Source organism: Trichosurus vulpecula, chromosome 2, assembly GCF_011100635.1.
Source record: "Trichosurus vulpecula isolate mTriVul1 chromosome 2, mTriVul1.pri, whole genome shotgun sequence".
NCBI classification, from domain to species: domain Eukaryota; kingdom Metazoa; phylum Chordata; class Mammalia; order Diprotodontia; family Phalangeridae; genus Trichosurus; species Trichosurus vulpecula.
This window is the reverse complement of record NC_050574.1, coordinates 153,410,591-153,431,517: the sequence shown is the minus strand read 5'-3', so window position 1 is coordinate 153,431,517 and position 20,927 is coordinate 153,410,591.

The following is a 20,927-nucleotide window of genomic DNA, read 5'->3' as shown; positions in this document are numbered from 1 at the left end:
AATTAAGTGACTTGCTCAGGGTCACATAGCTAGTAAGTACCTGAGGTCAGATTTGAATTCAGAAAAATGAGTCTTCCTGACTCCAGGACTGGCACTCTATCCCCTGTTCTATCTAGCTGCCTGGATTAGTTATAGCTTTGGACAAATCTTGTTCCCCATCACATGCCCACCCTGACGGATGATAAATTGGTTTGGGAATCTGAGCTGCCTGAGAACATACAAATTCCCTATCACTTGCAAGAGCCAGTTGACTATACCAGATATATTGTCAATAGGATCCTTGTTCAGATATTGGTTGGATAAGAGGGTCAGGGAAGACACTTCCAATTCTGAGGTTCTGTGTATCTCTTCCAAGAGATATTAGGTAGAGATAATAAATACATGTGGTAAGGAGATTGGAAATCATGCCATTGGATCATTGGTTGAAGGAACTGGGGATGTTTAACTTGGAGATGAGAAAACTTGAGTGTGAGGCATTCCCTCTGTATTCAAGTGTTTTAAAGGCAGTTGAGTGGAAGAGATTGAACTCAAGCAGGTAGGAATAGTGGTTGGAAGTCACAAAAAGGGTATTTTGTCACAATTTAGCCTTTATGTAAGGACAGACCTCATCACTATTTCTATGGCTATCTCAAAGTGGAATGGGCTGGTTTAGGAGGCAATGGATTCTACCTTACTGAAGATCTTCAAGCAAAAGTTGGTTGACCATTTGATGTTGTAGAGGGTATTCTTTTTCAGGTATGGCTTTAGATGGCCACTTGAGTCCTTCCCAGCATTTAGATTCCTCATGCAAAGATCAATTTTATTTCCATTTTTCATTGGCTTGATCTTACTCCCTGATTGATTGGAACTGATCAGTCAGCATGGTAATACACATCCAAATCCTAGTTAAGTGCCATTGGATTTGGGAAAGCTTTTTCTAAAAAGAATAGTTGCATATATAAATCTATCATGACTTCAGCTTAATTGACATCAGATTCCCACAGTTCTCATGACACCCCATTCTCATGAAAATGGAATTATTGAATCAATTATTTCCAACATGTAGAAAGTTTTAACCACTAAAAACTTCATTTGCCCTTGAACATATTTTTGCTAGTGATGCATATATAGCTTTAACAAAATTATTTTTAATCAAAATGTTTCATTCAAGTAAGCATTTATTAAGTACCTTTTATTGAATGAATGAATGAAAACAACTGAATGATTAGTTCTGTGTAAGCACAGCTATAGATTAAGAACCTTCTGTGAAATATAGTTTCCATCAAAAGCTATAATTTTTCCTGGTATGGTGTTTGTCTGATGTTCTCAACTCTATGGGACACGATAGTGTTATCATTAGCACAGCCTATAGTCACTTCATCTTCTTTGTGTCCCTGTGCATCTGCCATGACCCCTTACACTGTCTCCAAGATGTCTTTTTCCCTCTCAGCTTGATGAGACCAATTACTTTTCCTTTCCTAATGGGGTGTCAACTATGCCATTGCTATCATTGCTACAGCCAGAGGCACATTTATCACACTTGCTGTTACATCCCTTTAGAAATCTGAATGTTTTTTACTTCAAGGTCCCTTATTTCCTTTTAGTTGTCTTTCTGTACACTAATTGTCCTTTGTTGTCTCTTTTGAATTTGACAGCATCTCTGACATCCTGGTTGCAGACTTTCTCTTATTTCTCATTTTTGTTACATTTGGAATTGTCATTATATATTGGTGTCGCAACATTTGTTCTATTCCTGGTTTTGATTTTCAATATCCAACCCATGCCTGTGGTTGATACAAGATATTATTTGTCAGATGACTTTATAGTTATTGTTAGTGCATCCTTTTGTAGCTAGAACAGAAGTGACAAAACCAAATTCTTCTAATAGGAGTCATTCTGCATAGATGATCCAGTCAAAATATTTATCAAGTTCAATTTATTCTAGACACTAGGTAAACAGAAATTTCTTTAAAATGGCACCATCCTTGCCCTAAAGAAATTTACCATCTACAATGTGATAGAATCAGAGATCAAGAGCTAGAAGGAATTTTGGAAATCATCTAGCCCAATCCCATTGTTTTACAGATGTGGAAACTGAGGACTGGAGAAGTGATGTGACTTGCCGAAGATATGACATATATAAAGGCATCTGAGACTGCAAGTCTTTCTCTTTGTATTATGTGGTAATGGTGAGAATATGTGTGATTCCCTTTTCCTCTCTCTTTCCAGCATATATTTCAAGGAGTTCAGTGTAATTTAAATAATCCTGGCCAGGTACCCTAGGGGAAATGTAACACAGTACAAGATAACAGAGTGGAGGAATTTTCAAATTCTTCCTAGCCTCAACTAGACCCAGCTGGGTTACTGGTTTGAGTGGTTGGGTTGGTATACCACTTGAGTGTGAGTGTGAAAAGCATGTGGGTTTCCCAAAGGTTGTATAATATTAGGGAAAGAGACATCTAGTCAAAATTCAAAAGGATTGGAGTATATTCTTGACCCCCTTAAAGGTCTTTAATGTATGAGGCTTGTGACCATAGAAACCTCAGTATAAGTGAAACCTCCCAAGAGGGACATGGATCTGCATTTTTGACCTAGAACCTGAGCAAGCCAGGAATCTTGCAGACAATTGGTCCCCTGGAAAAGGAAATTATCACCATGTACAAGGAACTAAGGAAAGCTGCATAAGTTGGGATCTCTTGGTCTAGCAATGGAAGCAAACATAAAATGACCATAATGGAGAGCAGTGACTAGTTATATTTATTGAGAGAAGAAGGGATATGTGAGCTACAGGACAAATTGATGGAATACATATATCCAGAGGAGCTGTGAAAGATTATACAGTCATGACTCTATTAATGCAGGCATCTATTGCTAACGTACTGCATAGGATAATATTATAGTTGAATAAGTCTTTAGGACTCTTGGGAATCATTGCTCATGAATGGTTATTGCTGCTTTCTATGGCCTCTGACGTGAAAGCTATTTTTTCCTTTTCATCTGAAAATAAACTTGTTCATATGGAATCTAGAACTCATTTTCTTATATGGAGAGTTGGGTGTCAGATGACGAAGTTCCTAGACTGTTTGGGTGAGGGTGACAAGTCAGCCATTTTGTGTCATAAAGGAGGTTCTGACATGAGATACATAATTTTAATTAGGGACAGGGACTTGAGACCAAAAGAAAGATTAAGAAAAAAGATATTTTAGGAAAGTTTGAGGAGCAAGAGAAAACACTTTCATTTGGGGCTATCAGTCATATAGCTGGGGAAGATTACATAAAGAAGGTGGTACCTGACTTAAGCCTCAAAAGAAGATAAGGTTACTGTGTTCATTTTTTCCCTATGTAGTGTGTTCCTAATCTGTTCCATTGATCAACCACTCTATATCATAGTCAGTATCAAATTTTTTTGATCCTTTCAGCTTTGTAGTATAGTTTGGGATATGGTACCACTGGGCCCCCTGCCTTCCCATTTTTCCCCATTGATTCTCTTGATATTCTTGACTTTTTGTTCCTCCAGATGAATTTTGTGATTATTCGCCAGCTTTAATAAGTAATTCTTTGATTGTTTGATTGGCATTGCACTAAAGAAGTAAATTAGATAAGTTGTTATTTTTATTATACTGGCTTAGCCTACCCTTGATCAATGGGTATTTTTCTAGTTATATAGATGTCTTTATTTGTATGAAGAGTGTTTTATAATTTGTCCATATAGTTTTTGTGTGTGCCTTAGTAGGTGGACTCCCAATTATTTTCTACCACCTGATAAATTCAAAGATCCCAGCTATTGGGGCAAGAACTTCCTATTTGACAAAAGAAGCTGGGGAAACTAGAAAGCAGTCTGGCAGAAACTAGGCACAGACAACATCTCATGCCATATACCAAGATAAGCTCAAAATAGATACATGACTTAGACATAAAGGTTGATAGCATCAGCAAATTAGTGGAGCATGGAAGAGATTAAGTCAGATCTATGAATAGGGGAATCGTACATGACCAAATTACAGATCCAGAGGTTCGTGAACGGCAAAATACATGAAATAAAAAAAAAAAAAAAACCTTTTTACAAAACCAAAACCATATGCAGTCAAAAATAGAAGAAAAGCAGGAAACTGGGAAAACATCTTTATAAAGTTTCTCCGATACAGGTCTCATGTCTAAAATATATAGCGAGCTAAGCCAAATTTATAAGAATAAGAATCGTCCCCCAATTGATAAATGATCAAATAACATGAATAGGAAGTTTTCAGAGGAAAAAATTAAAGTTATCAGTAGTCACATGAAAAAATCCTCTAATACCAATACCTAAAGAAATACAAATTAATACAATTCTGAGGTAGCATTTGAAACTTATCAGATTAGCTAAGATGACAGAAAAGGAAAAGGAAAAATGTTAGAGGGTGTGGGAAAATAGTTACGTTAATGCTTTGTTGGCAGTGCTGTGAACTAGTCCAACCATTCCGGGAAGCAATTTGGAACTATGAACCAAAAGCTATTAAATTGTGCATACCTTTTGGACCAGCAATATTATTACTAGAGTTACACACCAAAAAGAACAAAGAAAGAGGAAAAGAATCCATATGCAGAAACATACTTATAGCAAATCTTTTTGTGGTGGCAAATAATTGGAAACTGAGTGAATGTCTATCAATCAGGGAATAGCTGAACAAGTTATGGTATATGAATGTGATGGAATGCTACTGTGCTATAAGAAATGGTGAAGGGGTTTTCCAGAGCAATGTAGAGTTCTGCTCTCTGCTTCTACGGACTCTTCAAGTCTTCAACCCCCACCTCCAGCTGATTTCAAACCCAGGTCAGGTGTCAGGGTATTCAAAGAGGCAGAGGCCTCTGGAAGGGCAAGCCCTTCCAATTCTGAGACAGTACCACAAACCGAGGAACAGGGTCGCTGGAGCCCACTCCCCTCATCCCTTAGGACGCATGTCCACAGAGCCTAAATCAGATTTGGCAGCCCAGGATATTCAGCTCCAAAGCCAGCCCAGCTGAGTGAGGTGAGACCCTCTTAGTGCACCCTCCCTGCTTCCTGGTCGTGGGACTGTGGCGGGAGCAGAAGAGGGGCTTGGCTGCCCTGCTATTCTCTAACACTCCTCCCCTTTGCTTTGTGGCACCAACACCCAGATTGGAACCATTTCGTCGGGAGCTTCTATAGAACAAGGACGACCCCCAGTGCCCAGGATCTAGGTTCTAATAGGAGGAGCCCACTGATTCTGTGACCGCCTAGTTGCAGAAATTTTCCTTGCTTTGCCTAACCCGTGACCCTGCTGACATCTCATTTTTGCTTCTTTGAGCTTATGCCCCATATGTCAGCTGATGGAATTCTGTATTTTGTACAGTGCCTTGAGAATGTTTAGGTCTGCATTACTCCTCACCATGTCCCAGCCAGGTCTGCTAAGGAGTTTAGTGGGTGTCTGGCTGGTTGGCTACATGTGCTGGGGCCCACTTCTGCACACATGGATTTTGGAAGCTGGAGAACAGCCTGCCCAGCCAAGGCCCATCCCTGGACTTCAGGGCACTTCCTGTCCTTCTGCTTTGATCCCCATCAAGAGGTCCGCAGCAGCAACCACAACAGCAACAACAACGCAGCTCTCTCTTGCCTACCCTGGCTCTCTGCCTTCCAGGCGTGTGTGTGTGTGTGTGTGTGTGTGTGTGTAGTGATTGGTGAGGTTATCAGTATGTCTGGTGGGTGGGAAAGCCTTTTCTTCTTCCCTTCTTTCTTTCCCTTCTTCTTGCTCTTTCCTTCTGGAATCCCTTTCTTTCTCCTTTCCTTTCTCTTTCCTCTTCTACTTTCCTTCCTGCCTGCTTGCCTGGTGAAGGAGGACAAGGTTAGGTAGGGGGCCATGAAGTCATGAATTCCCCCAGGGGTCTTCTTTGCTTTCTGTTCTCCTGTGTGTTCCAGTAGTATTCCTTGAGCCCAGGCTAGGCCTGGGAATGTTGGGCTAAGTCACAGGGAGGGGAGCAGAAGGCCAGCTGCTTGGAATGAATGGCTAGAAAGAGGTTGGCTGAATGATTTTTGGCTTAGAGGGATGGTGGCTGACAGGCCTAGGCTTTGCTTCTCTTTTGAGCTTTTCCTCATCCCTCCCAAGAAAGAGAGCAGCAGGCTGGCTGGGCTGGGGGGGACTTCATGCTGTTCCCTTGGCAAAACATGCTCAGGTGCTGGGAGCTGCATGTTTCAGAGTGAAGGGAAGCAGCCTGTCCTCTAGGCACAATCAAGCCTCACCCCCATGTCCCTGAAGGAAAGGGATGTCCATACCTAGATCTGGTTTGAGGTCCCCTTGAATAGCCCAAGGGGAGTGGTCATAGCAGCTCCAAGCCCAGGGGACAGGATGGAGAGAGGGAATGTGGGGGCTAGGGAAATAATTGATTAAAAAAAAAGAAGACAGAGAATTAAAAAAAATTAAATGATAAAGGGGATGGTATCAGAAAAACCTGGGAAGATTAAAAGAACTGAAGAAACATGAAACGAGCAGAACTAGGAGAACAATTTACATAGTAATAGCAAAATCGTAACAATAATCAATTGTGAAAAAATTAGTAACTCTAATCAACACAATGACCTTCCACAAATCAAAAAGACTCAGGAGGGAAAATGTTATACACCTCCAGAAAGAGAACTAATGGACTAAGTGTGGATGAAGCACATTTTTCCTTTTTCTTGCCTTTTTTTTGGGGGAGGACATGGATAATGCAGAAATTTGTTTTGCATGACTGCATATTTGTAATGGATTTTATATTTGGATTATATAATGGAATTCATATTTTATATCTTGCCTCCTCAATGGATGGGGCAGAGATTGAGGGAGAGAATTTGGAACTGAAAAAAAAAGACAAGGATGCTGAAAAGCAGAGATTAAGAGAGATGTACATTCCAGGAATAATGCAAGGTCTTCACAAATGCACAGGGACCTGAGTAGACAGTTTAACACAGGGAGCAAATGAATTTGATTTAATACAGGGTATAATACAGATTGACTGGAAAGTAGCTTGAGGAATAATAGGAAACAAGGTTGGAAAGAGTAGGTTGGAGTTGTCTGCCATGAAGCAATATCATGCTGATGTGTCTGCCTAGAGGAAACGGGAAGGACCAATGGCTCTCGAGTAGGGGGTGACAGGATTAAATTTGTGCCCTAAGAAGATTTTATTTTGAAGCTTTAGATAATAGAGGGAGAAAATGGAGACAGAAAAAAATAGGATGATAATGGATATTTAGTTAGAATCTATAGAATTTGGAAACTGAAGGTAAAAATAAAACAATAAAAAGTTTTCTGAAACTGAGTGCCCAAGATTTTCACAAGAAGAGTTAATTTCACAACAGTATCCATATGAGCTGGTATCCTATCCAGGATTCTTGAATAAGGATTTAGAACATCCTTACCATTTCTCTTTTTAATTCTGAATTTGGTGACGTTCCTAATTCTGAATTTTATACTTAGCACAAGCCAAGCAAACATATGACGTGTCTTATTCCCCACTTTGATTGGAGTAGATATGGCCACATGAGCCATTATGACTGTAAGTATCATGAATGACTCAGTAGAAAGGGACTATGAATGACAATGTCCTTTTTGGAAAATGTGAAAGTGAATGATCTGTTCCATTAGAGTGGCTCTATATCTAGCTGTGTGACCTTGGGCAAGTCACTTAACCTCAATTGTCCTGCCTTCCCCCTTCCAAAAAAAAAAAGAAAAAAAGAGCAGCTATTTAGGAGTTAGTTGAAGAATAATAGAATAACTGATTTTCAACACTAAGATAATGATTCTGAGTATAACATGACTATTAGTGAGAGTCACTAATATATTAGGTGCTATTCAGAAAATAAAAATTAGCAGAGGCTCCGTGTTGATGACCTTATTATTCCTCCTCACAACCCTTAGGCCTTTGTAGTCACTGTGTGAACAAAACTTTATCTAGTAGTAGATTGCTGGGCTCAGGAAGACTTAAGTTCAAATCCAGCCTCAGACACTTACTATCTGTGTGACCTTGGGAAAGCCGTTTAACCTCTGTCTACATTGGTTTTCTCATCTGCAAAATCAGGATGATAATAGTGCCTCTTTGTTGTGATGATAAAATGAGATATTTATAAAGTGCTTTTAAAACCTTAAAGTCCTTTATAAATGGTAGCTATTATCATTTTTATTGTTATCATAATAATTATTAGCATCTGAACAAGTGTTACAATCTTTATATTTAGAATCTTTTCTCATTGTATTCAGTAGTCAATGTTTAGCTTCAAAATACATTAATACGCTTATACAGTCCTTATCCTTTCTCCTTCATTTCCCTCTCAAATAATTATGAGGTTCAATTTATTCCATCTGATTTCAAAGTGCCTTATTCTGCTTTTATCATGCCTTAATATGTATTATATTTGCTGATGTCTATGTCTTATCACTCTTATGAAATTGTAAGCCTCCTGAAGGCAAGTGTTGTGCTTTGTCTGTTAGTATGCTGCTCATAACTACTTTACTAGCCTGGTGATTTTAAAATATTTAAAATGTTTATTGAATGAATGATAATAAGCAAATTCAAATTTTCCTTTTAGTTTTTTTTTTCCATTTTCTAATTCTCTCCCTTCCTCTCCTCCCCTTTTATAAGCCTTGGGTAAGTTAAAAGCTCATTTAATTCCTTATTCTCTGTGTTTCTCAGATTATGCTTTTGAAAATACCCAAATGTCCCAGGAGGGAAGGGAACCGTTGAAAATAAGATGTCCCTGAGATTTACTTTTCAGTGGAGAAAAGTTGAGGTTTATGGTTCATTAATTCCCAGAGAATGGTGTGATTCTATCTTCAGTGGTGCTAGATGGGAGTGCCTCAATCCATGATGACAAAGGTTCTCTTTTTAAAATTTTTAAAAGACATTATTTGATAATCCTCCTCTAAAGTTCTATTGATGCTTATTCAGGTATGAAAACGACCCTTTGGTTCTTTAAGGCTTTGCTAGAATACAAGCAATAGTGGGTCCTATCGATGCAGAAATAATATGGGATCCGTTGAGTGACAGATAGGCTCCGCATCTAACATCTATAACCAACTGAGCTAAAATGGAGCTGACCTATCTCCATAAGATTGACCCGTGGGGTATGAACATTTTTGAACACAGAAAAACACAAAGCTATGGAGGCATGGCAGTAAGGGAGTGCTTAGAATATAAATATACCTCTTGAAATTCTTAACTTCCTTCAAGGTTTAATTGATTTGCCATTTCCTATAGAAAGCCTTTCTTATCACCCTAATATTTTCAGTTCCTGATCTTTCACTCAACTATGTGACTTTGGGCAGACCATGTGACCTCAGTTTCCTCATTTGTAAGATAAAGACATTAGATGATCTACAAGATTCCTTTAGTTCTGGCATCTTTGATCTTAGGTGCACTCTCTCTCTTCAAATTTTACTATATTTATTATATTTAAATATTTTTGCCCCCTTTCCATAGCAGAAAAGAGGGCAGCCAGTGTTTTTTTTAAATTTTTTCTTTCTATACCCCTTGAACATAGCTAGTGCTCAATATATTTTTATTAAACTGAATATCCACATGGATGAACTCACAAATCATTTGAAGTATTTGAAGTCTTGAAATAAGAGTCTGAACAAAGAGACTGACTGATTTCACATTTATTCCTGCATGTTATAGCCGGCACTTAATGTTTATGCACACTAATTAATTATCTATCGTCCTTTATTTTCTGTAATCATTTGCTTTTGCTAAGTGGTGGATAACTAAATGCTTGTCAGCAGGCAAAGAATGCCTGAAACCATTATTTGGCATGTGGCAGGTGAATGGCAGATTCTAGGCTCGTCATGGTGTTTCCCTATGTTCCATTGGTGACCGCCAGCAGGATCAGACTATTGCTGCTTGCAGGAATTACCAAATTACTGTTCCCCAGTGTTTGAAGTTGCCATGAACTACTTGTTCTAATAGGCTTTATGTTCATTATAGGATAATGTATCTGATAAGCGTAAATCAGTAATTAGATGTTAGAGCTCTTGAAGTGTGATTTATTAGGAGAAGATAAATTCTTGTAAAACAAATATATTGCCATTAGAATGTTGACAGAAGATTAGTGGAGTCACTAATAGTATTTTATATATCTCTTTTCAAGAATAACTTTCTCATGAACCAAGAAACTTTAAATAACCAAGTGTATGGCTGGATTCTAAATTGACATTCCATTATCCCGTGAATTACATTTTAAAAAATCTGGTGAGTAAAAGGTACCAACTAGGCTACCAAATAGGTGGCAAATTGATGATAGATATTACAAAGGCCTTAGGATCTTAGCATCTCAGCAGCTTTTGCTATGATCGATCCCAACCATTTATTCTATTTGTCAGCAGCCAAATGCATTCTAGGTAAAGCTGATGTATTAACTTGTATGTGGCCTTTTATCGAGATTTATGTATTAGATGCAATCAAATGACACTTTGCCATTCTATTTTATGTGTTTTGCAAAATAGGCTGCGTCAAAATCAAAGGAAATGGTACCAACTAACATTTATATTTTAGTACTAGCTGCAGTTAGTTATTCAGGTATTTACAGGAATTTGACACAATTCCCCATTTGGAATTAAAGTCTCAAGATTTAAAAGCCTTCTGAAATTATTAATTTTTATCAAGTAAAAGTTCTTGCATATAATTGTAGAGCCATTAGAGATGATACCAAACCGATTCCTCTTCCAGTGAACATAAATCAATTTTATGAACATTAAATTATTGCTTGGATATTAGAGCAAGATGGGATGGATGGCTTCTGAATGTTTATATTTTCCATTCCCTAGTTTAAATGGGATTATTCAGAAACTTGGCAAAGAATTATAAATGCTTGGGGTAAAAAATATCTCCATTTATTTTTTAAAAGTAATTTTTATCATATGAAAAACCTACTTGATTTTTGCATCTTTATTTGTCCAAAGAAGATAAGATTCAACCAATTCAACTCCTTTGGCTCACTCCTTGTTGAACTTTTACATTAAAGGATATGGGAGTGGGAGTGCAAGGTATGTGGACATCTTATGCCATCTTTGGCAGTTTTCAACATATCAGATATATCAAGGACCTGTGATTTTATCCATGTGGGAATTTGCCATGAGAGAATATCCTCTATAGAGATCACAGCTCATCCTTAATTTATGGTCTTAGAAAGCTGGGCTGGATGTGGTGATGTACTCTTGTAGTTCATGCTATAATTAGGTGGAGGTTGGTAGATTGCTGAATTTTAGGAATTGTGAGATGTGGTTGCACTGAAGCTGTTTTAAAGTCTGGCACCAATATGGTGGGTCCTTAGGTACCTGGGAAAGAAGTGAGGTTAGAGTGCTATGATGCCTTATGAAGGATTAAAAAAAAGAGAAAGTTGAAGTTTCCCTAATGATCAGTATTGGGATTGGCCTGTGGTTGGTTGCTTCAATACAACATAGGGAGATACAGTCTCTAAAATACTAATCAACCAACCAACCAACAAATGCATAGCTAAATAAATGAAAGAATAAACAAATAAATGAATGAATAGATGAGTTATAGATAGATAGAAAGAAAAACTGCCTTAGATTCAGACAGGTTAAGTGGTGATTTCCCAAGATCAAACAACTGTCAGAGATAGGACTTAAACCCAATTATTTCTGATTCCAATTCCAGAACTCTAACCATCATGCAACTCTACCTCCTAACAATTTTCATATTTTCATTAATTTGAAGGATTCTCACCTTCATTGACAACAGGATCAATTGTAAAATTAATTGAGACCATGATCTCCTGATCTTTGTCTTCTCCTTTAGTAATTCTGTCTTCTTGATGGATGACAGCATGATGTAAAGGAAAGAACACTGGTCAGAAAATCAGTTTTAATAGGAACTCTGTCACAAATTATCTGTGTAACTAAGGACAACAGGACTTGGATTTATAGACCACTTCTCGAAATATATGAATGATAGTTTCCCAAAGTAGGATGCAGGATACCTAATAAGAACTGGTAAAGAAAACCAAACAATACTAAAGAAAACTAAATAAAAAAACCAAAAGCATTTTCTAGAGTTTTAAAAATCAGGGCTTACCCTGAAAAGAGACAGAGTCAGGAAAGAAACTGCTCACATACATCTGACAAGCTGGGTACCTTGAAGAACAGCAGCTGCTAAGTAGAACACAGCCTAATGCTTGCTTATTAGTTAATTATTTTGGGTTAGCTCTGAAAAAGATAAATTGAGCCCCTCCAGCTATTATAGTCTCTCTCTCTCTCTCTCTCTCTCTCTCTCTCTCTCTCTCTCTGTCTCTCTGTCTCTCATTTCTTTAAGTATGTACATGCTATGATGTTTATTGCACTTATGTTCAGTATTGATATTAATCCATTGTCCAAGTTATCTTTCAGAAAAAAGTACTTTACCTGTTTATTGCTTTTAATTAAGTCTATTTTTGCTGTTACCTTGTATGAGATTTATTGCCATACCTATCTTTTTTACTTCACCCGAAGTACAGCCCATTTTACTCTAGTCCTATTTTAACTTTTGTAACAGCAATGCCACTTGCAGCTGCTGTCGAGTTGTAAGATCAATAACACCAGCACACAGGAGAGCTGCTAGCATAGGTTCTTTGATCTGCTTTTCTAAAGGAAAGCAACTTTAAAGGGGTCAATAGTCTTATTTTAATCAAACATATACATCATTAACTTAGTTCAGGGGAAAAGTCAGCACCGTGATCTTCAGAGAAAATACAAACAGAAATTACAAGCAGAGCAAATACAAACGGAGAAAGAAAGACCAACAGACAGGGCTTCCAACTGTCTGACTGAAAGCAATACATACAGAGTTACCAGAGAGAGAAGCACTAACATCAGGATTTTCAAAGCTGGGGGGTCTTTTACAGCTACCCAGAGTCTCATCTGGCCAAATCACACAAACACTCTTTCAATGAGTGAGCCCCCAAAGCAAAATGCTAACCTCAGAATATATTTATACTTCTTCAGAGCCAAAGGGCATCGTAATCCTTGTGAATCAGTGCCTTCTTAAAATTAGTAAAAGTGTGGGTGTCCCTACAAATAAGCCTCCCCTAATCAGGCTTCCCTTAATGGGCTCCATGTGAAGCCTATTAATGGATGGGGAAGATATTCAAATTGTGTTAACATTACAACTCTGTATGAATCATTTTATTTCTAGTGTCTTTCTTGTGAAAAAACATTATTGGATTCTGCTTTCTAAACCATTGCATTATCGTCTCGCATTTTATTGGTGAGTTCAACGCATTCACATTCATATATGTGATCATCAGTTGTTTACTTCCCTTTATCCTCTTCTCTTGTACTTTTACTCTTTTCCTCCTACTCCCTCTTTATAAAGGAGAAGATGAAGGTGAGTGTTCAGTACCAGTTATGTAAACAATGCAATCTGTGTTTGCCCAGCTGTTCCCCTTCTCTTTCCTTCACCTAGAGCCCAATCACATATTCTTCTTTTTTCCTTTTAAATCCGTTTGTAATTGACTCTCTGTGGTTAGAATTTATTATGCCTGTGACTAACTCCTCCCTGCATTTACCCTCCCTCTTTTTCTCCACTTTCCTCTTCCCCTTTTGTTTGCCTCTTGAATGAAATATATTTCTGTACCCAAATGTGTGTGCATTATCATTATTTGAGAAGTTCAGATGAAAGTAAGGCTCAAGAGTTGCCCATTCCCCTATGCTTCCTTTCTTGTCTGTATAATCTTCTACTTTCATACTCCTATTATATGAAATAATTTTCCCATTCCTCCTTCCCCTGTATTCCTTTCCTTTCTTCTTTTAAGATCATTAACTTATAATAAAAACATTTCCAAACTCTCTGATTTATTTGATTCCCTTACTACTCCTGATAATTTTAGGGACTGTCTGAAGGGACACTTTTATGATGATTTCTCCCTTCCATGTCACAGAATTACTGTGAAGATAATGTAAAGTCCTTTGCAAACCTTAAAGACTTCATTTCTAAATAGAAATGTTAGCTGTTGCAATTTAGGTTGGCTATGAGGAAAAAACCTTAACAATTAGAGCTATCTTAAAGTGTGACCTTGGACATTCCAAAGTGCAATGGGCCATCTCAGGAAGTCAGTGGTTGCCTCCTTTCTGAAAGTCTTCATGTAAAGGCTAGATAACCACTGGAAAAAGATCCTTGTTTATTCTCTCCCCATTTCTAGCTATCATTTATCATTTTTATATTTCTCTTGATTCTTGTGTTTTTATTTCAAAGTTTCTATTCTTTTCATCAGGAATGCTTGGAAATTCTCTATTTCAGTAAAGGTCTATTTTCTCACTGTAGGATTATATTCAGTTTAGTTACGTAAGTTATTCTTGGTTGTAAGTTATCTTTTACTTTTTGGGATACAGCCCAGGTTTCCTACTCCTTTATGGTGGTGGCTGCTAAATCTTGTGTGATCAATAGAGCTTTTTAAAATTTAAATTTTGCCCTCTGATTCTAAATGATCTAGGAAGTTTTGTTTCATGATTTCTTGAAATATGTCTAAGTTTTTTGTTTGATCATGGCATTTGGGTAGTCCATTGATTCTTAAATTCAGTTTTTTTTTATTGTTCTGTTTTCTGGATTGACTTTTATGCTATAAAATGCTTTTTAGCCATTTGACTTTGTTTTGATATATCTTGTCTCACGGAATCATTGACTTCTCATTGATACATTCTAATTTTCAAGAACTCTGTTGCTTGAGTAAAGTACTCCTTGGACTTACCTCTTAATTCTCTTTCCAGATCTTCCTGCGGTGTCTCATTTCTTTTTGCAATTTGTAAAGAATTTTGTAACTCTTTACACTTTCATTTTGTTTATAAAATTATTCCAAACTCTTAGGAAAAAACCCACTTGATTCACTCATTCCAAGAATTCTAGTTGAATTTGTGCCCAAACTGTATTTTTATTTGGGGCTTTGGAAATGTTTTGGAGTCATTCTCTTTTTATGAGTTTTTTTTTGTTTATTTTGGGCATCGCTGATACTATAATATCTTTTTGTGGTGTTCTTCTTGTTCTTGTTCTTCTTTTGTTTACTCTTCTTCCAGCTTTGCTTCCATAATTAGGATTTTATGATGAGGTTAGACTTCTTGTTAGGGAAAACTTCTGGAAGATCTTAGGGTCAGCTTAGTCTGGGGACCTGTAGTCTTTCAGTGGGCCCCAAGATGTCTGATCCATGGTGAATTCTGGTTGCTGACCTTCTGGCCTTAGCTCTCTGAGCTCCTGACTAATGTTTTTGTCTGGGCAACACAACAATGAATTTGTTTCTGGTTGGAGCCCAAGTAGACTGGAATATGGCTCAGGCTAGCATAAGCTATTGGGTAGGCTCTCCAGATTCAGAATGACATAACTGCAAGATTCCTCTTGGTCCAGACTCCCTTTGTTGATTATTCAACTGAAAGCTTCATATTGAGGTAGGAACTACATTAGAGACTCCTGGCTTAGATCAATGTTACATAGCAGCTGCTTGTTTCTGTTCCAATTACTTACCTTATACTTAGGCTTAGGCCTCAGGACTTCTCCTTACTTTGGCACAATACCTCTAGGTATTGGTGCAGGTCTCCTTCTCAGGGCACAGTGGATCTACAGCCAAGCTCTGGCATACAAGTGACAGTGTTGCCATTTGGCACCTATTCAGGCTACTGACACAGTATGAAACATCAGCAAGCTCTATCTGGTACCTTTTATTTCCCCTAGTACACAGCTATAATCCTAATTTAGTCCCTATACAGGGAGGCTCTATGTGGTGCCCTCCTGACTACAACCCATCCTCACTGTCCAGTCTTCTGTTTGTCTCCCTACGCTAATCCGGACTGGAAAAAATCAATCACTGTGATTTCTCCTTAGATTTCCCAATCAGTACCCAGTTTGGTGCATTTGGTAGGTCTTTGTTGGATTGGTTGGTGGGGTGCAGGTAAGGGTGAGCTGGGCTGTGATGCTTCCTCCTACTCCACCATCTTTGTTGGACAGTCCCTATTGATTTTTGATGAAGACCCTTACATTTATGCATATCACATTTTATCTTGTTACTTTTTAGAGGGACTTCTAGAAACTTCTCATTTTTTCCACTCTGTACAGATGTTTTGTAATCTTCCTTATTTCAGTGGATATAGCCTCAAATTTGATAAGCACACCATCTATGTCTTCATCCAAATCATTAATAAAAATTTTCAATGGCACAAAAACAAAGACAGAACTCTGTATAGGGGTTAAATATTATATTAGAGATAGTAAGGTAGGAACCACACTTTCATTCCATGAAACATAAAAGGAACCCATGATCAAAATGAAGTCAGTCTCTTCACCATCATTTTTGGGGGTTCATTAATGTTTCTTTCTTTTCTTCCCCCCACTTCTCTCTCTCTCTCTCTCTCTCTCTGTCTGTCTGTCTCTGTCTCTGTCTCTCTCTCTCTCTCTCTGCTTTGACCCATTTTGCTATTATAAAGTCCTATAATCAGCACCTTTTGGCTCATGCTAAGATACTGTATGAGTTTCTTCACACTGACTATGACGCTGAATAATCACTCCTCACTAGTAGGCATCATCTCTCTCTAGATTGTCCCTTTATGGTGACCTCTATAAAGACAAAAGAAGCTCACAATTAGAAATCTTGCCTATTTAGCATCTCAGCAGTGGACAGTTGGTTTCAGGTTTTTGGCACCCCTAGCAGTTTCCTTTCATTATAATACATACAATAGGACCCATAGAGAGCAAACTCATTATCAAGGGTAAATGTAAGATCATTTTTCTGAAGAAAACTTTAACCATAGAATAGATCTTTAGAATGTTAGGTGTAATGGCATTTTGCCTAGATATAAGTTTGCTCAGCCAGCTTCCAAATACTGCCCATAGTCCCTCCTGGTTTTTTTTTCCTGGAAGATCATTTCTGACATTATAGGGTTTAGGGAGAGTAATTAGTCAGACATTGCAAATTCTTTCTCACCAGGGATGAGGGATGAGGGGAGTAGGGTCAAATAGTCGTAGCCCATTTTCCTCAGGATGTTGAGAAAAAAGAACAATTGGTTAAGCCAAGCTATTTTAAATGAAAATAAGTTTTATTCAAAGATTATTCATCCAATGTTGTTTTATAAGAATTCAATCAGATGATAAACTTCTTCATTAGAATGTACGTTTTTCGACATTAGGGACTATTTTTGCTTTTTCTTTGAATCCCTAGCATTTAGCACATTCTCTAGAAGATATTCAGTATTTAATAAATGTTTGTTGATTGATCAATGTCCAAAGTATATCAAAATCATTTTTGAAGTCTATGCTATCTGCCCACTTTACTTTTCCCCTATCTTACTTGCTGTCTTCCACCTACTTCCAGCATATTCTTCTATTTTTCCCAGGATTTACCTAGATTAGTCTTCTCTTCAATTCTATCTCCTGCCATCCTTCTGTTCAACATGGAGCTCTTGAAACCACTGCTTTTGTAATCTCTCATAAAAAACCAAAGAATCAGAAATAGAAGCAACCTTAAAGCTCATCTAGTCCAACCTTCTCATTTTACAAATAATGAAACTTCTCCCACTCCTCTAATCCTACTTAGCTCACTCTAATACTCCTTATGACTTCTGATTGATTGCCTCATGATTATTTTCATCCTATTCCCTTCCTGGGTTGACTTACATCTTAGGCTGGTTTCCTTAAGCAACTATTTCAAAGATGCTCTAACACCTGAGAATCCTTTGACTTTCTACCATGCTTACCTTGTTAGCGCTCAATCCTGGTTAAAATTTCACCTTTTGATTTCTTCTCTACAAAGCTTGGACCATTGATTATTGCTAGAGACTGTCATAGAACTGCTTATTGAGTCCCTTAGAAATTGAAGTTATCAAACTTCACCAGGGCCCTTGAAGACCACTTGGAAAGCTTTTATTCCTATTTTTGTTGATATTCCAATACATTGTTCATTTATTTGTTAAAACATTTTTCTCTATTCCCTAATTTAACTCCCACCTTTTCCTCAGAAAATGATTTTACTTCTAAGAATATTTACATAATCTAACATGAATTGACCAATTACATTTCTCTCCATTTCAAAATTTTCCTATATCTTCCATCTCTTTTGCTTCTGAGAAAGTAATCTCATGTCTCTTTTAAAAGGCTGATTCCTCAATCTTTCCTGTTGATTCCATCCTCTTCTGGCTTTTCCTGGACTTTGCTTTATCAATTTCTCCTTCTCTCTCGCATATTTAGTCTCTCCCATTTCACTGGCTCCTTTTTTGCCTCTAAATGTGCTCATGTCTTTCTCATGTAATAGCAGCAGCAGCAGCAGCAATAACAACAAAATGTCCTTGACCATGCTATTCCCCCCAAGCTACCATCCTGCCTATTTGTTTCTCTTCACTTGAAGATTTTTTTGAAGAGTACTTATATTTGCTACCTCTGCTTCCTATCTGTCTTCAAACCTTACTCCTTTCCATCTGACTTTCCATCCTTTCAACACTGCCCATTCTACTTAAATTGCTCTTAAAGGTTTCCAGTGATTCCTAACCTAACCTTAGATGGCACAGAGACCAATGACCCTGAAAACTTGGTAGAGGCTGTGTCTATTTTGACTTCTCCAGTCCTCCCATTGATCCTGAAGATAGTTGCTCCCGCCTCACCTTGCACTGTCTTCACCCACCTCAGAAAATTCCTTGTCAAAGGAAGTAAGTCCCACCTTCTCAGAACCAGGCTCCTCTTAGGTGGTTATGCCTCCTTAAAATCAGGACACACCAGCTACCCCTCAGAGCAAATAGCAATGTGAAGTGCTGGTTTGATCATGCTGCTCCACTGCTCAGGAAGCACTGTTGGTTACAGGATAAATTAGAAACTACTCTATCTGACATTTAAACCCTTTTATATTCTATATTTCCAGAGTGTATATATATATCAAATACCCCATCAAAGGTTCTATAGTCCAGCCAAAGTGGCCTATGTTCCCTGTACGTAACGGTCCATTTCCTTTATAAGGCCAGCTCCTCAAACTTTGATTCCATTCCCTTCTGGATTTTCCTGGACCTTATTCCATCAATTATTCCCTTTCCCTTGCATATTCAACCTCTTCCATTTCATTGGCTCCTTTTTTACCTACAAATATGGTCATGTCTTCCTCATATTACAAAAATAATGTCCTTGACACTGATATATACTTTGAAGTTATAGGAAGCAAAAAATGTGCAAATCTCTCCCTCAATACCATGATCTAAACTTTCCCCTATAACACCTTAGTTTCTGGGTAGAATAGCCTTAACTTGGCTCAGTTCTTACATAGCACTGGTCCTACTAAGTTCACATCTTGATTCAGCAAGACTAGAGATGAGTCTTTGTCTCAGGTATTGCTGGGCTGGGTTCTGGGAGGTCACTGCTGAAACCTGCTCCTTGTTCCTCAGGGCATCAATGTTATACTTGCTGAAAACCTGGATTCTGGCCAAGGAAATATCCTGACCTTTCAAAACTCACAAGGTTATAAGTGCCATTTCCCTCACCCAGATCAGAAAAGAACCACTATAAAGGCTAAGGGCAGATTCATTCATTGAGGCCAAATAACCCCAGAGGGGGAGAAGTCTTTATAAGGCCTTTCCTGTTACAACATTGTCTCTCACTAGAGTGCTGAGGTGAAGAGAATGGCCAAAATAGCCTACACAGAGGCTGACAGATGTTGAATGCCTTCATAGCCAGTCAAAGAGCCTACTCTTCACCACAAAATTAGCCAATTTCAACTACCTACAGAATTTCATGAATGTTCCAGTCTGTTGGAGGCACTTTCACTCCACGTCATTATGACTCTCTCAGAAGCAGACTTCCCAGTATTTCCTTGTGAGGAGAGACCACTGGAGACACAAAACCAAATGCCATTGTTTTGATTTGAAGAAGGGAATGCCACTTTCATGGAGCCACACTATGATTGATGAGGATGTTGATCAATTAAAGACTAGCACCTACTAATAACAGCTCCTGAGTTGACAACTTTCCATTTGAATAGGCCCCATAAATGAAACCAGAGAAAGTACACCAGAGACCACTTTGTGCTAATCCCAGTACCTGGGGATGATGGAAAGAAAGCTGTAGAAACCATCCTAAACCACCCAAGCAACCACTAAAAACCTTTGCACAATCCCCAAAAGAGCAGTTTCTAAATCAGAATTTGACCTAATGTTGTTTGCATTCCCTGTGCTAGGTACTGGAAGTACAAAGACAAAACTGAAACGACCCTTTCCTTTCTGGATCTTATATGTTATCAAGAAGCTTTCACAGAGCATACGAGCCTGTCTCAGGCACCTCACAGTTCATAACAGGGACATCTGCCTATACCCATAGAGGCTAAATGGATTTACTTTCTGAAATCTTAAGCTTGGGATACACCTGATCCAGTCCTAAATTTTGAGGAAAAAGCAGGGAACAAACAGCTCCCAACTAGAACCCCAGGGCCATTCATTCAGTGATTTATGCTGAAACTATGCTGAAAGTTAAGTGGAAGGAATGGATGAGACAGGGTCTCGATTACACTCTGGCAAGGCAGAGATCAGAAGATAAGCTGCCTGGAGAGGTTCTTCCAAGGTTATCTGCACGAATGCCCTGTATAGGTAGTATCATGTTCTTATTTATGGAAACAGTGAGCATTTTGTAAAAGAGAAAAAATGGTCCAGGAGAACCTGGACTCTCTCTCTCTCTCTCTCTCTCTCTCTCTCTCTCTCTCTCTCTTCTCTCTCCCTCTCCCTCCCTTTAAGACCAAGCCATCTTAAGGTTTGATTGGAGAGGAAACAGCTTTTGCTCGCACTTATTTTGCACTGGGACTGCCACATCTGCAGCTGAGACTTCCCAGAGTCTCAGATGAAAGGATAGGCAGATGGAATTTCTAACCTTTGCAAAGGGTATATCACACCAAAACAGCTGGGAATTAAATCAATTAAATCAGTAAAGCCGTTTACTCAGAGGTTTTTGTCTTGGATCAGGACAGGTCTTTCTGCTCTAAGCATGAA